Source organism: Lissotriton helveticus, chromosome 2_1, assembly GCF_964261635.1.
Source record: "Lissotriton helveticus chromosome 2_1, aLisHel1.1, whole genome shotgun sequence".
Lineage (NCBI taxonomy): Eukaryota > Metazoa > Chordata > Amphibia > Caudata > Salamandridae > Lissotriton > Lissotriton helveticus.
The window spans coordinates 754,041,477-754,057,763 of record NC_136059.1 but is presented as its reverse complement, the minus strand read 5'-3'; positions in this window follow the sequence as shown (position 1 = coordinate 754,057,763).

Here is a 16,287-nt window from a genome sequence, read left to right as displayed (position 1 = left end):
CAAGAGTGGTCCAAATTGGAAGGTCTCAAAATGAGGAGGGTCTAGCTGAGCAGGGAATCTTGTCTCTATGAATGAATGAATGAATGAATGAATGAATGGATTTATTTGATTGGTTACTAAAAACCATTACATAAAACCAGAATACAAAAATAACCACATTACAAAAGTTAAAAACCAAGAAAATTGCAGAAGTTCAGTTTATCTAACTGCTCCATGGGTGCTAAACGAGCTGGAGAAAGGATCATTGACCGGCAGGTGACTCTGGAGACCGGCCTGTGGAAGCCATCAACTTTGCCCGTGCTTGAAAGATAAACTTTCCAAAAGCCGCCATGTGCTTTACCGTGGACAGTGTGTAAAGATGAGTAATCCCCTCCTCTACAGTGCGTGACCCCGATTGTCTTAATAATGGCCTGAGGTAAAGACTACGGGCCGGGCGGAGGGCCGGGCAGCAGAAGAGGAGGTGGGCCAGGGACTCGCGTCTGTACCTGCAGAGCCTGCATTCCCGGACACCTGAGCTGGCCTTACCGCCGGAATATAGTTCTTTTAGGGGCAGTGGATGTAGTCTATAGGCCAAAATCTTATGACGGGCAACACGGCCCACAGCCTGCATGAGATGATGTTTGGGGGTGTGCAGGGTGTGCGGAAGACACAGGGTCTTATGCAAGACTTTACTTCTCAGAGACTCCAGGTCCAATTCCCGTGACCGAGCCTGCACTTGGTTTTTAATCGCATTCTTAATGGCAAAGAATTTGACTTGTTCGGGGTTCCACGAGTCCGTGGCAAGATTGAGGTGGGTTTTAGCCACTTCGAGGGTGTCCGACCAGGGGTTCCCGGAATCTCTGAATATACACTTCAAGACTGCCTTTAATGTGTTCTCCTGAGCCGCCGTTGTTAAAAAGTAATATTTACTGAGGGCGGCCAGCTCTTCCAGTTTTTGCTGGTTGAGTGAGAACTCCAGGCGAACAAGAGTATTTCTAGTGCACCTTGGAAGATGGTAGACTTTCTTATATGCTCTGCACTGAATTTTTTCTAATTCGTTGTTCAGTTTGCCCGGGAATGCCTGTAGAGCATAGTTTAGAGCTGGCATAAGCTTGGCTTTAAGAACTCTGTTAATGGCCATGGTGGACGGGCTATGTAAGGAGGCTTGCAGCTTGCAGATGGCGTAGGTGATGGATTTACCTTTGGCTTGGATTGACTTAAGGTGGGCACTTGCAAGCCCTGATTCCTGAAAACAAATGCCCAAATAAATATACCGCTGCGTGGTTTCCAGAAGGAGATTGCCTAGCCTCCATTTTAAAGCTTTCTTTTTTGGGTGATGACCAAAAATAATTACTTTTGACTTGGTTGGGTTTGCTACAAGCCTGTTTTTGTCGTTATATGCGGCAAGTGCCGTCAAAACCTTTTGTAGACCCATTCTCGTGTGGTCGAAGAGGACCAAGTCATCAGCATATTGCATGAAGTGAATTTTCCTTCCGCCAATCTTAGGGGTGGCTAAGGCAACCCCGGTCAAAGCCTTCTCCATGTCCGCTGTATATAAATTGAATAATAAAGGGGCTAGCACGCACCCTTGTTTTAATCCTCTGTCTGTGTTGATCTTGACAGATGCGTAGTCCCTCAAGAGTTTTACTCGAACCCATGTTTTTTGGTAAAGGGACTGTATCGCTCTTAGCAGTACAGGGTTGATGTTCCATTGGACCAGCTTGTGCCACAGAATTGCGCGGTCTACCCCATCGAACGCCGCCGAATAATCAATAAAGCAGGCGAAGAGTGGAGGGCTTTTGCGTGACCGAGCGCGATATGACAAGAAGGAAAGTGCGACGATGTTGTCAACCGTGGCTGACCCAGGTCTAAATCCAGTTTGGCAAAATGGAAGAATCCCTTCTGCACTTGACCAGTCTGCAAGGTCCCTCAAGATGGCGCTAGCATAGGCTTAACCCTCAATGTCCAACAAAGCAATCATACGGTAGATGGTAGGTTCAGTTTTTGGGCCTTTTTTATGGATAGGCTGTAAGAGCGAGCCTCTCCATGAGTCTGGTACGACCCCCTGGAGCCAACATTCCGAGTACAGGTAGGTCAGGTTGGTGGACCAAAAATCGATGTTTGCCTTGAATAGGTGACCAGGGAGACCATTAGGACCTGGAGCGGCGCTTTGTCTGATATTTTTAATGATTTTGGAGACAAGCAATTTTCCCGGTGGAGCCATCATCTCGCTTTGTGTGCCTAAAATGTCCCCTGCAGTGGAAGTGTCGTTTTGCATGTCGAAAACACCATCATAAGTATAAAGTGCTTTTACATGGGTGACCCAGGTAGTGGCTTCAAGGGAGTTTTCTCTGTGATATGTATCTCCGCCCAGGTTGCATATGTACTTCCAGAACTCCTGTGATTTTCCCGGGCTCAGCAAATTAAAAATGATTAGCCATTGTGCGTCACAATGGGGACGTTTTGCTGCCCAAACCTTCTTTGCGTGGCTTTTTTTGGCTTCTTGTAGTGAGATCTTGTTTGGGCTTGTCCCGGTTTTGCGGTGGAGTTTGCGTATCTTGTTTAGATTTTTGGCGCTTATTTTAATTTCAGAATTATGACCATATATTGGTGGAGGGCGCCTGTATGTTGTATTATTCAAGTTCCCGCGAAGGATCACCGCGACGGTCTCTGTTGTGATACTCCAGGTTTCTATGGCGCCCATTTTCGGTTCGCTTAGTGACCAACCTGGCCAATGATTAGCCCAGCTGTTCAATCTAATAATTGTGGATTGTTCCCATTTGATCCTTCTGGGAAGCTTTATTAGTTCTTCTCCATCGGCTTCCCCGATGAATTCAAGCTTGTGGCGGTGGTCCGCATTGAGGTTCAATGTAACGATTAGAGCTGCGTGGTCGCTGTCACTACGCGGTTGGACTGTAAAGTTTGACATTAAAGGTTGGAGTTTGCCACTTAGAATTATACAGTCAACCGTAGCGTGATTATTAAAAGTGGAAGCTACAGTCAGCCCGGGGGTGCTCTTAAGGAGGACTGAGTGCGCCGTTGCCAGATTATAGTTGTTTAGTAGATCATTCAAAGCATTGGTGGCCCCGGCCTGGCGCCTGCGTGTGGATGCAACCCCTATATTATGACAGTTAAAGTCGCCAAGAATAATGCATTCAAGGCCCGCGTATTGAAACATTAAGCGCTCAAGATGGTGAATCAGCATGCCCATGTTAGAATTAGGCCCTTGGGGGTTGTGATAAAGGTTAACTAATAAAAATTAAAAATTGCTGTTAGTCAGGCGACAGCCTTTCAGGATGCCTGCCTGGAGAGTATCTGGCAAGTTGGATATTTCTGCGAATTGCAAATTGAGTGAGTGTTTAATGTAAATACATATCCCACCGACGGGTCTGCCAAAAATGTTGAGCTTTTTCGCGGGTTTTCCATACTCAGCATATCCTCTCAAGGAGAAAGGATGCATTTGCCAGGTTTCTTGTGTGCAGATGATATCTGCCTCCTCCATGAATGACACCGCAGTTTGTTTAAGTAACAACCTCCTGAGCCCGGCAACGTTCCATGACATGATTTTCAGGGTCACTGGAGGACATACCTTCTCTGAGGGCTTTGGGTGCATGTTTATCGAGCATCGGTGGAGGTGGTCCCGGGCATTAAGACAGAGACCATTAGGTCTTGGAATTTAAAGCAAGCGGCAACCAGGACCAATCTTTGTACATGGATCCCAGTGTGGTGCATGTGCGTGTGCCCTGGATTGGATTCATGGTTATCTTTATTGGGGTTCTGATGGATTGACCAGTGTTCATGCCCCCTTTAGACCCCTGATGGATGGGCACCATTTTTGACGCATTAGTGGAAAGCGCCTGCGCGCATGAAGACTCTCCAGCTGATTGTGCCATGTTTCCCGTTGGGGGGTATGCAGGCAGTGTTTTTAGTATAAGAGGATATTTTTATGGGCGCTTTGGTTTTATCTTTATGCCCCAGCTTTCCAGGAGCTGGTGCTGGCTTTTCAAGGTCTCTGCCATAACCGAGCTCGTGAAAGTTAACTCCGTTGTTTCATTTTTTTCTTCCTCATCTGGCGGTAGGAAGGAGACGGTTTCAATATCCCTAGTTTTTATTCTCTCCAGCCCTGGAATGTTTGCACAGAGTTTCAGGAGGTTACTACGATTGAGAATGTCCCACCTCCCCTGTGAGACGTAGTCTGGGTACAACCTGATTTCCCAGTCATGTGATTGATCGTAATTTAAATGACCAACAGAGCCAGAGGTCTGGCCGCCTGTGTGTAGATTTCTAGGAAGGCAATTGTTGGACCAGGAGTTTACTATATCCTTGGTATCTAAGACAACCCATGGCACTTGAGGCGCACCATGTGTCGTTGACGCTGCTGATGCAATAACCAAGGGGTCATTTGAGCGAGCATCATATTCAGTAGTGCAGATCTGAGTAGCTTCAATGGCGTTTTTACATTGTAATCCGTTTACTTGGCTTATAAATGGTACTGGTGGAACCGGCCGGGGCCTTGCCGGATGGGCAGCCGGCCCTGGATTAGTTGATGTGTCAGCAAGATAAAGGACTTCAGGCATATGTTCCGAGCTTTCTGGTATTGTGGGGGTTGCCACTAGTTCTATCATTTCCGGTGTCTCTTTATGACCTTGCGTCTGATTGCCGGGGCGTAACCATTCCCGTATAGATTTATTTTTGTTCGCCTTGTTCAGTTTTTTTAATATTTTCCTATTTTTCCTCGATAGATGCTTTTGGAGAGCTGGGCTGGTTGGTGCTAAAATCTGCTGCTGAACGTGGGTTTTTGTTATGGTCGATGAGAACTCTGCTAAATTTGCATTAAACAATAATGGGTGTTCCACCATAACGAGTTTATTTTCATTGCCAATTTCCGTGCTGTCTAGTGGAGCGATTTTTAAGCCTTCCTTTTTTGGGAGATCAGGCACTGAGGCCTTTTCGTTTGAGGCCTTGTTCTTACCGGCTTCTGTTTTGAGATCCTCAATTAATGTAGTCATGATGTGCGGAAGTTTTTCTAGGTTTTTCAAAATAGGTCCGCAACTACATGGTTCAGGGTTAAAGTTTGTGCTGTCCTGTGCTCTGCGGATCAGAGAGTTCAGGTGATCCAGTTTCGCATCAACCCCAGAAATTAAGTTTGCCACTGTTTGTAAGATATTTATCTGGGCATCGAGCATATCAGCATGCATGATTGCGGCTCCAGTCATGGATATCAGAGTCTCGTTAATCAATGTTAGGTGATCCACAAACACTGGGGGATTGTCCCCCCTTCTGCTCATTGTGGGTGATAACTGAGACATTTTGTCTTGGTCCGGAGGACTCCAGTTTAGCGAGATCAGAGACTGGGTGTACCGGGCTGGTGATTCTGTGACTACACCTCCTCCTTCGACGGGACCTTTGCTACTACAGGGCGCATCAGGTATGTGCTCTCCGTTTCCTGCTGCGCGGCAGCATTGGCCGGTACATACGTCGGCCATCGGGGCCCCTTTAATGGGCAAATTTAATTGAGGGTTTTTTGATGCTTGAGGGGGCGGGGTTCTTGTGCTGTTGTGCTCAGGCCTCAAGACTGCCCTGTCAGGTGGCTCTAACTTGAGCAGATCTCCCCCCTGAAGCGTAATTATTGTTGGTGAGAGGGAAATCCCTGGAGCCTGGGATGCGAAAAAGCTCGAACTCTGACCGACCTCTGGAGGTATGGTAGACAATGTGCTACTCTGAGGCCTAAAAAGTGTAGCAGGACTTATGGCCAAAGGGTGTAAGAAAGTTCTTATATCTCTATTACCTGGGGGCCCGGAGCTGGCTACGGTAGCACCGGTGCGGGGGGTTAAATTGGCTCGATTATAACGCTTCCCCTCTTCCCCTGGTTGCGGCGCTACGGTGTTTGGTGCCACAGTCGGTGCTGGAGGCCCCGTAAGTAGCTCTGGGGGCATTGGTGGGGCTCCTGTGGCTCCGGACGAATCCGAGAGTGTCCCCTCCAATAGCATTGACCCAGGGTAGAGCTCCCCTACTCCCAAGGGGTAGAAGAGTTTTGCCTTCCATCTTCTGGCAGATCTATGGGGGCGAGGCTTTACCAGTGTCTGGGCCTGCAATAGGGTCGAGTTTCTGGTCCTCATTATTTCTCCTGTGGTTTCCTACTGCTCTCCTGCAGCGTTGGCGTTGTGCCCTCTGAAATCGTCGGGCGATGAAGTAGTGGGCAGTAAACTCGCAGCCCCCTAAGGTGGACCGGCGCTCTATATTCCTTCAATTCGTAATCCTCCTACGCTCTAGATCGCTTCAGGTTGATGTCTTTTCTCAATAGGTATCTAGTCCTGCAGGTTGAATAGGTCAGTGTCGGTGGCGGCGTTGTTATCACAGCGCTCAGAGCTCCACACAGCGCTCACGCCTGCCTGCCGCACAGTTAGCGCTTTAGCGCGGTGGTCAATATCGATGTCGATGTCAATGGATGATTGCACGGGGGTTAGAAAAGATTAAATTACCCGGGGGGCCAGGAGGTAAAGCGCCCCCCCCTGTTGTTATCACAGCGCTTGAAACAGCGCTCACACCTGCCAGCAGCCCCAGCGATGCCCTGCAACGCCGTTGACCTTCTGGAGTGTTTAAATGTTTTGGGCTTTTTTTTTTCGAGGCGGCGGCTATACCTGCCTCAACGCCTCACTTGGTGCTTGGGGCACTCAGGTGCACGCCTGGGTGCTCACTCCTTCCACCTTCACCTTCAGCCGTCTTGCGCCAGCAGCCCACGGCAGCCTACACCCCCTCCCGCCCACCTGCTCACCTGCTCACGGTTTTTCGTCATTTCGCTATAGGCCAAAGTACAAGACCGGCTGAGGTCGGGCCAGCGCACCGAACAGCAGACGGGCGGAGCGGGGCTGATGACGACGGCTACTTCGGCTACTTCGGGCTCCTCGTCTCTCGCTGCGTATTTCTTTGGCTCCTTGGGCCCCTTCACGAGCCCCCCTGAGCTTACGGGTGCGACACGGAGCCAGCAACCTCCACGGCCTCACCGCTGTAGTGCAAATGGCGTTTCTGGCGTTCGAGAATGGCTCACGAGCTCCCTCTAGTGCCGGACCAGTAATTCCTATCCTGTCTCTATTTAAATGAAGGTAGTTGGCAATCATCCGATTTTGGAAAAGGGGGGTGGTGATGGACAGAGTTTCTGAATGATGCAGAATACTCTTACCAAGTCAATAGATCATGGTTCTAATCCATCACCGTTTTTTAGCTCACTGTACCATCCCAGCTCAGAACCTGGCTATATGCAAATTAGTCTGTTCCTGTCCCAGTGCATGATGGGAACAGGGCAAACCAAACTACCAAGCCAATTCTTATACTGGGAAGGAAACAAGCTTCCAGGGACCGGTTTCTGGCATCACAGCCTTCTTCGGCCCGGCTTGCTTGAATCCTGATGGTGCAATGAGCAAGGGACTCACGTCTGAGTATACCCTCCCACACATAGTGTGGATAAAACCGATTTTGGAAAAGGGGGGTGGTGATGGACAGAGTTTCCGAATGATGCAGAATACTCTTACCAAGTCAATAGATCATGGTTCTAATCCATCACCGTTTTTTAGCTCACTGCACCATCCCAATCATCCAACATTGTACCTTAGAAAGACAGTCGTAAAATTTCAAGACCATGAACATCCTCCACAAGTATCTGCAGATCATCAAAAAGACCAACTCCAAAAAAACTGATGAAATAACCCAGGAGGATCATATAAATACATATAGACCATTCATAGGTCATTAGAGGTGATTAGAGGTATCACTGAGACTCCACCTTTGGAAACACCTCATGCAAATCTGGCATCAATAGAATTAAGAGATTATATCAGATTACATATAACAATATAACAAACTGTTCTTGACTTTTATACGAATTCACAGTTTCCATTTCTGCTCCACTAGGGTTTCGAGTTTATTGTTCCATACGCTACCCAAGTAGCAGACTTCCTCTTCTATTGCATGCTTGTTTCCCAGTATAAAACAACAGAAATGAGACATGGAATTATGTCTGACAGCTTTGCTCCCTGGTCCAAGTGCTGGTCTGCAGAAGCTGACTTCATGCTTGGCTGAGTGGCCTCAGTTGTGCAGCTGTATCCACTCATTGAGTGAAGATTGTAAGTTTTAGCTGTCAGTCCTCCTGAAGCTCTGTTATTTTCACTGTTAGATTTTGCCAGCACCTGATGGCCTCTGATGCCTCTACTTCCATCTGCAGCCAGACCAGCAGCAAAGGAGAGCCCATGATAACAACATCGTAAAACCATGACGATGCACTGGCCCAAATGGAGAGGTGACTCTTTTGCCCTAGTCTATATAAAGGAGACATACGTTTTGACAGGACATGCTGGCTGCTCCACATTTGGAAAATCCCCTTCCACGTAGTATTTATTCAATTAATTGTCCCCAAATGACTAATATATGTTTTTGTAGCACTTGTTGCCTCCTCAATGTGAAATGGACCTTAGGTTTTGGTTACCTACCAATAATGATCCACATGCTTATTTGTACTGCTATGGACCCTCTCAATATATTTTGGGTAATATTATTGAGGCCAGTGCCTTTCCTGGAGCAAACATGTACACGAATTCCAAGACAACATTTCTACAGATTCCAGAGGGGCTTGTTTGTTTAAAGATTTACGGTTTCTAAAATTTAAAATACATTTAAATAATTGTGATGACATTTTGATTGATTTTCCTTCTCATGACTTTCTTGCATAACATATACAAGTAATAGGGCTTTAAAGTGCCGATGGATTAGAACTCTGTGCCACTTAGTTTGCACATCCCCTCTTTAACATAGAATCCAAACCTCTGCAATACCTTACTTCTCTCCCAATCCTTAGGACTAAGTGACCTTTGATAAATGAACCCACTAACATCGGCTTCAAATTCAGCGAATGTAGGTAATAGTTTCTGGTACATTCTAGGGGTTGGGCGAACTCGCAGAGTTTCACTGCCGGAATTCCACGAAGCTACCTAAAAACTCTGTGAGATTCTGCAGGGTTTCGCGAGTGGGGGAGTTTGGTATGTCGCATTTCTCGCACTGATTTTTAGCACCCAGAGCTTGTCCCACACTGTAAAATCAGCGTAAAGGACACAATGTGGTGTGTCAGATGGTGCTGCTTCTTTCTGCCACTCGGGTAGGTTTTCTACTCAAGTGGCAGCTTGCTCAAGCAAGTGGTACCTTTCTCAACACAAGAGGTATCAACATGCCATGACAGCCTGCATTGAGAAATCTCCTTGGCAGGTAATCCAGCTCTCAATTTTCTCGCTCACACTCGCCAACCTAATGTTAGTGAACCGGGCATGAGAAAAAAGTCCACCACGTGGCAGCTGGCGGAGTTTACTGCCCACTCCTAGTATATTCTTGCCCACTAAGTTGTAACCTTCAGAAATATTTCAAGCTTTCTTTGGTCATTTTACAAAGCTTGAGCAAGAGTACTGCAAAGAGAATATTATTATGGGAAGCTCTAAGGTTTGCTAATTCAATGTTTTTCAGGTCAGGAGCAAGCTTAAGCCTTTCCTCTGGGTGAATTCAGAGCGGTTGGGAGAAAGCTGCTGCTTAAGCTCAAAATTGCACTTCAAACCGATGGACCCAGACATCCAGGCCACATCAGCTGCTATTCCCCTCTTTCCATGCCTGCATGTCTCCCCTCCTGACTGCCATGCTGATAACACTATGCTGTCCCTGCTAAGATTTCTCATATGTTTATTGGGCTACTCATCTGACCAGGCAGTCTGTCATGGACTTTGCTGTTATATTATATTATGTTACGTCATGTTACGTTATGTTATATTCTGTTACAATATGTATGTTATGTTGTGCTACATTATATTAAGTTACGTTATGTATGTTATGTTATGATATGTAGTGTTACTTTAAGTTAAGTTATGCAGATTTGTATAGCGCCCTATCACCCAGGAGGGTATCCTCGCAATGAGCAGGTTTGAGTCTAGGCACACCTAGGGCCTAGTGGAACTACTCGAAAATCCAGGTTTAAAGGTTCTTGCAGAATTCAAGAAGTGAGGAGGAGGCTCTAGTTAGTTTGATGCTTTAGCACAATGTAGAAGAAGGCCCGGTAGCCAGATCTGGTTTTCCATATGCGTGGGATTTGTGCAAGTAGAAGTTTGAACGAGCGGAGGTGTGTGAAATGTTTGGGAAAGCAGATATGATGGATCTTTCAATAGTTCTTGATATTCTGGCAGTGGTAAATGATACTTGACCTGTCCCACAACATTCAAGTTGGCATTTTCTCAGACACTTCCTGCTTTTATTTAGATATCTTCTGCTCCATCTCTGTCTCTTCATTAGTTTTCTGGTAGTGTTTAACTTATGTTGTTAAAATTGTACTTGAGCTGTATTATTTAACATTTTGTTCATTTCAAGCTTTAATTAAATTGTCCCCTTTATAAGGCTGCCCTCGAAGTATTTTAGAGTAGTTTTGATCATTTTGAAAAGCAATACCAATAAAGCATTACACAGCATAAACATATTTTACAATTTAGTGTAAGCCAAACATAAAATTATGAAAGTTGTGAAAGTAATTTCCGTTTGAGTGAAATTACTAACAATTTGAATGATTGCATCCTAAAATCTATTAGCGTCGCTCAGCTGACAAATATATGCAAGTCGCCTGCCTCTTAGCTACATCTAGTATAAATCGAGCTGCTTCTGCACCTCTATTTAAATATAAAGCATATTAAGAATATTAATTGTGCAATAATGCTGTAATAGACGTTTGCTACTATATGCACCTCAGAACGTTGTTGAATACTTTTTAGAAGAAGATTATTAAATATAACAGTATTCAGTTATTTGTTCATCAAATAGCCGTGTCTTTAATGTTGTGAGACTTTGACTCAGATCTGAACTATTGTTAACAACTCACCTGACTCTCCCGTCCATTTTCATCTTTTACAAATGTGCAATGAGCACTGTGTCCAGGATCTCTCAAACACAGGAAGGCGGTACCAAAGCATACCAAGGTGAACTGTGCTACAATGGCGGCTCCTCCGCTAAGGTGGAGGAGCGTCGCTCCACTGCTCCAAAGGAAAAATACAATGATAATAACATATCGTTATTATCATTGTATTTTTCCTATGGAAGTCTGTGGCTCGCGGTAGGCGTGGCTGAGCAGCGCAGGGGGAGGAGTGGTTTGCACTCCCTAAGTGCACATGACTGTTTGGCCGGCCCTCTTGGACTGGCCAAAGGGTCCTGCGCACTTTGCATGTTCCTCACCAGGCTGCATTAGAGAGCCTGGTGAGGAACATACAAAGCCTCCCTGTACCCGTCTGGGGGCCGAACCATGGCACGCAGACCAATCACAACACTGCATTGCAGCATTGTAATTGTCTATGGGGAGCCAAGCACAATGCTGCATTGCAGCGTTGTGATTGGCTCAGGAGTGCCTGCTGCCCGTCTGCTTCCTGCTGCTGCTGCCAGCCGGGTCTAGGACCAGAAGATGACAAGGATGGAGGAGAGGTGTCCGTCCATCCTTTTCAGGTAAGTCCTTTTTATTTTATTCCCCCAAAACCTGTCACCCCACTGTCCGGTGGTAACCTGTTTCTTTTGAAATTGAGAGCATGCTTTTGTTTGCAGTGAAAGCCAGCCCTGTTCACAGAACAGTGTATTTGCTGTACTAGGACACACTGTCCCAGGCTGCATCAGTCGCATCGAGTTAAGGGTGTGCCACTGCACCACAGAGTGGGACAGTGCACTCTCTCTGTAATACAGACCCAGATAAATGTGTAGGAGCAGGAATGTAGCAAAGAGCAACGTGACAGCAGCAGTTAGACCACAGATTTCAGTATTCAAAAGAGATGTTCACCTCATTAGCAGCTTAGTGCAATTTCCTAATATATGACTTATCGCATCTTAGTAGGCACTTTTACCCAAAGGGATGTTAACTGGTATCTTCAGTGTAATTTAAAGTTAGATTGCTTATGGTCCGATAAATGTATTTGTTTATTTAAAAGATTTTTGACATATTGTAGTTTTTCACCCAAAAGTTCACTGTGTACTATGGGGCCTATATATTAAAAAATAATGCAGCTCAGCAGGTCACCTTGCTGTGCTGAATTACACGGTAAGGTCAAGAATACACTGTATTTAACACAATACAGTGCACTCCTGCCTTTTCCCCAGTGCTGGAACACAATGGGCCGCTTTGCGCCAACACAGGCACCATTGCATCATGGTGCAATGGTGCCTGCATTGCATGCTGACTTGTTTTGGTCTGTTTCCCGCACAAAAACAATCCCCAAGGGAATATTCCTCTTTCTACGTGGGCTTCAGAATGCAGCACACATAGAAAGAGGACGTAATGAGGAGAAATACAGATATTTCCCTTGTTACTCCTCCCCTGTGAACTCATCGCATGTTGGCGCATTTCCAGGTCTACCAGTAACAGTGAATCTGGGAATGCATCAAAATCCATGGAAGTTGTGTGGTAACACTCATGCAACACTCATGGAATGACTCCCAGGGGGGAAAAGTAACACAACACAGCAAATGTGCTGTGTTGCGTTACTCCTGATTTATCGAGCCACTCAGGGCCATGCAAAGTGGCCTTGCGTGGCTTAATAAATTGCATTTTAGGGTTTTCGAGGTGAATGCAACATGTTGCGTGATGCAAACACGAATCAAACCACTGATAAATATGCCCAAAGTGAATAAATAGATGTGGTATGATTGTAATACTGTATAGTACACAGTAGTAGATTGTACTGTCTTCCCCGAATGCACTGATCAGTTTTATGCTGTGTGTATATGTGGTTAACTACAGTTTTCATAGTTACTGTATTATTGTGTTGATGTGTCCATAGGTGACTAAAAATGAGGTCTGTTTCTAGGCTTGTTCTGCAATATGAATTAAATAAAACAAAATATGAAAGCCGTAAATCCGTGCTTTCAAAACAACTTATGAATGTAATCGAAATCTGTCCATCAAGAAAGAATAACAGAAAAACGAATTCAGGACAGAAGCCGCTTGTCCGGGTCGTTTGCCTAAACTGTGCATGAGAAGCAAAGGCTGAGGCAGATGCACATGACTACCGTGCTTTGCCATCTTTGACCTTCAGGGTCCAGTATATTTTTTAGTGTTGCAAATGCGCCCCAGGGCTCGTCCAAGATTCCTTAAGGGGAATCACCAAACTGGAACCAACACATGTCTGCTTGCCAGGCATGCTGCCAATCCATCTCTGCAAATTCAGTGCAACCTCAGACCGAGCTTTCACAGAGACTGGAATGCTGCATCTCGCAGCGACCTCCGTTTGCCTGTCTGCAATGCATGAGTGGCACAGGAATGATCTGGCTCAATGAAGCTTGTACCCCATTGAAATTACAATGTATCTGCTCAGATTACCAGTCCTTGTCAGAAAATGCCCACAACATGACCCGCTCATTGTAGGAACTAATGTTACCAATGCCGCGCTTGATAGTCATGGCGTCAAGAAACCCCGCTGCTGTAGTCATCTCTCCAACATACACTGTCTTGTATTCCACCGCGTGGGGAATCTGGATACAGCGACGATTTGGACATGGAATTCTGAGCAGTAATTCATGCACGACTCATTTTTAACGAATAGTTCAAACTTGCATTTCATTTTATAGGAATAAAATGAATATCAAAATGTATAAAGCTTGATGACGACTATCATCCAACAGGAACAGCAGGATAATGTCTAAAAGCCCCCGTCCTCACTGCTTTAACTTCGTTTTTAGGTCTCGCCCTGGAACAGGGACGGAGACTTATAGTCGGCTGATGCCGGGGAATGAGGGACACAAAACTGGCACGATTTTTAGCAGTCGGATTTGGCTGCGCGAACGTTCCGTCCTGCGCCGCCCTCCCAGCCTACTGCGCATGCGCCGCCCTCCCAGCCTACCGCGCATGCATGCATGCACACAGACACAGACACACACACACACACACACACGTCGCAGACAGACACTCGCTCACACACACACCCCCTCCCCCACAGTCACACACACGCACTCCAAGACACATACACACACGCACGCACACACATACACACACATACACAGGCCGCCCCCCCCCGCGCCTACATGCTCCTCTCCCTCCGCCCGCCCGCCGCTCAGCAACGCACTCACCGGCTTCCTCTCCTCAGCTGCAAGGCCCGGCAGCAGGACTCTTCTTCCCTCCTTCGGCACCGGGGCGCAGGGTAGGCTCCTGCCTGCTCCGGTGCTCCCTGCTCCCAACACGGCTCCAATCGCGGCTCTTCCGTGGGAGGCGGGGTAGGCTCCCGCCCTCCTACTTCCTGTTTCCGGGTGTCGCGCCGGCCTGCCTGACTTCCTGGTCGCAGGCCGGCAGAGTAACGAGGATGTTTTGCGGTATGTATTTATTTATTTAATTATGCATTTTTATATAGCGCAGACTTTACCCGAAGGCGGTATTTATTTATTTATGTATTTATGCATTTTTATATAGCGCGGACTTTACCCGAAGGCGGTATTTCTTTATTCATGTATGTATGCATTTTTATATAGCGCGGACTTTACCCGAAGGCGGTAATGCTTGCCTTAGCGTAATGGTGTTCCTTCTTAATTTATTGGTGGTGTCCCTGTTAGAATTATTCCCACTTTTAGTCTAGCAATGCTTGGCATGATGTTGGCATCTTTGGCATTATTGAGCCCATCCCTGGTATAATGGGACCACAACGTATTGTGGGCATTCTTGACCCAATTGTGCTTCTCTTCACCAGCGGTGATGGTCATCCCTGGCATGCGATGGGTGTTCATGGAATTGGATGTTGATATGTAGACATGTAAAGCCAGACTCTGTCCATGGGGCAGTAATATTCATGAGTACTTGATGACATGGAGATCAAAGATACAACTAAAACTGAAAAGCCATTATTTTGAGAGACTGTCATATTTGTTTTTGGGAATCAGAAATATTTATTAAAATGAAATGCTTGTAATAACAAGCCAATGCATGATTACCAGCTGTGATCGTGTTTTCAAAATGTTTGTAAAGTTGATATTAAAGTGATAATTCATGCTAATTTCTGTAGTCTTATTTACATCTTGTTTACAATTATACTATACTACTAATGTATGTTTACTAGCCATAACTGTACTGTTATATGTTACATTTTAATTACAGTGTTTGCCTTTTACAATCATTTTCTTACAAACTACCTCGTAAAACAAAAATATTTATGGCTAAAATATTTTGCACTGTTTGCACAATATATTTGTGATGTTTACACTTACCTATTTGAAATTAAAATGTACAAATGGACATTTAGTCAATTACCATTAAAAAGTTTAACTTTTTTGCTAAGATATTCTTGTAATCTTTTATGCAAACAAATTTAAATACTGCATAAATAATTTTAACAACAAATACTTTATATGTAGCTTTTTATGTACATAAGAAAACTATAGCATAAAGCAAAAAACATTGCCATTTACAATAATAATAGCTCAAACTTAAATAATGCGAGACCTATTGCATTGCAAATGCTTGTTTTCTTAAATACGGTTTGTCACGATGGTTCTGAGTTAAGAGATACAGATAACCAAACAACATTCTGAACGAATAATCTAATATGTATCCGTAAGTGAAGCCTATTAAAAGGTACCCATAAAGGCTATTTATTTACCCAAACTTGGGCTTTACAAGAAAACCAAGGAAATGAAACCTAAAGCGTTTTTGTTAAGCTTGATGTCGCAAGGGATCGGGGTGTTAAGAGGGCTTAATGTTGTGTACTCAGCAGCGACGTTTCACCAAGCCGTTTCCACATGCGAGTTCCGCTTACAGGAGTGAATAGGCATTTGTAACGAGCGAAAAGTCGCTTTTAATATTCACAAAAGGTGTGTTAACCTCTTAAAAACATTTGTGCGCACAAATATGTTCGCTTCAATCTGTACAAAGAGTGAGTATTTTTTTCTGGACAGAATTTCACAGAATAATGTTACAATTCACTAAATTACATCATTTGTAGGTGATCCAAAACTATTCGCCAAACCACTGGAAATCGTGGGAGGTATATCCCTGTGAAGGACTGGAGTAAATGTCTTTTTCCTAGTTCTAAATGAGAAGGGGAAAATGCAAACAGTGCCTGGGGTTCTTTGAGGGAAAATATTTTCCATCCGGAGAAAACAAAGTAAAAATTTAATTTTCCCACATGAACAAAAACACACATAGGTTTACACCTATGTTTGGAGTTAATTTCATTTTTTTGATTTTATTTTTTACTTTATAAAGTACTCCTGGTATGGTGCAACTGAAGAAACTTCTCAAGTAAAAGTCGTGAAACTCATTCGAAAATACTATTT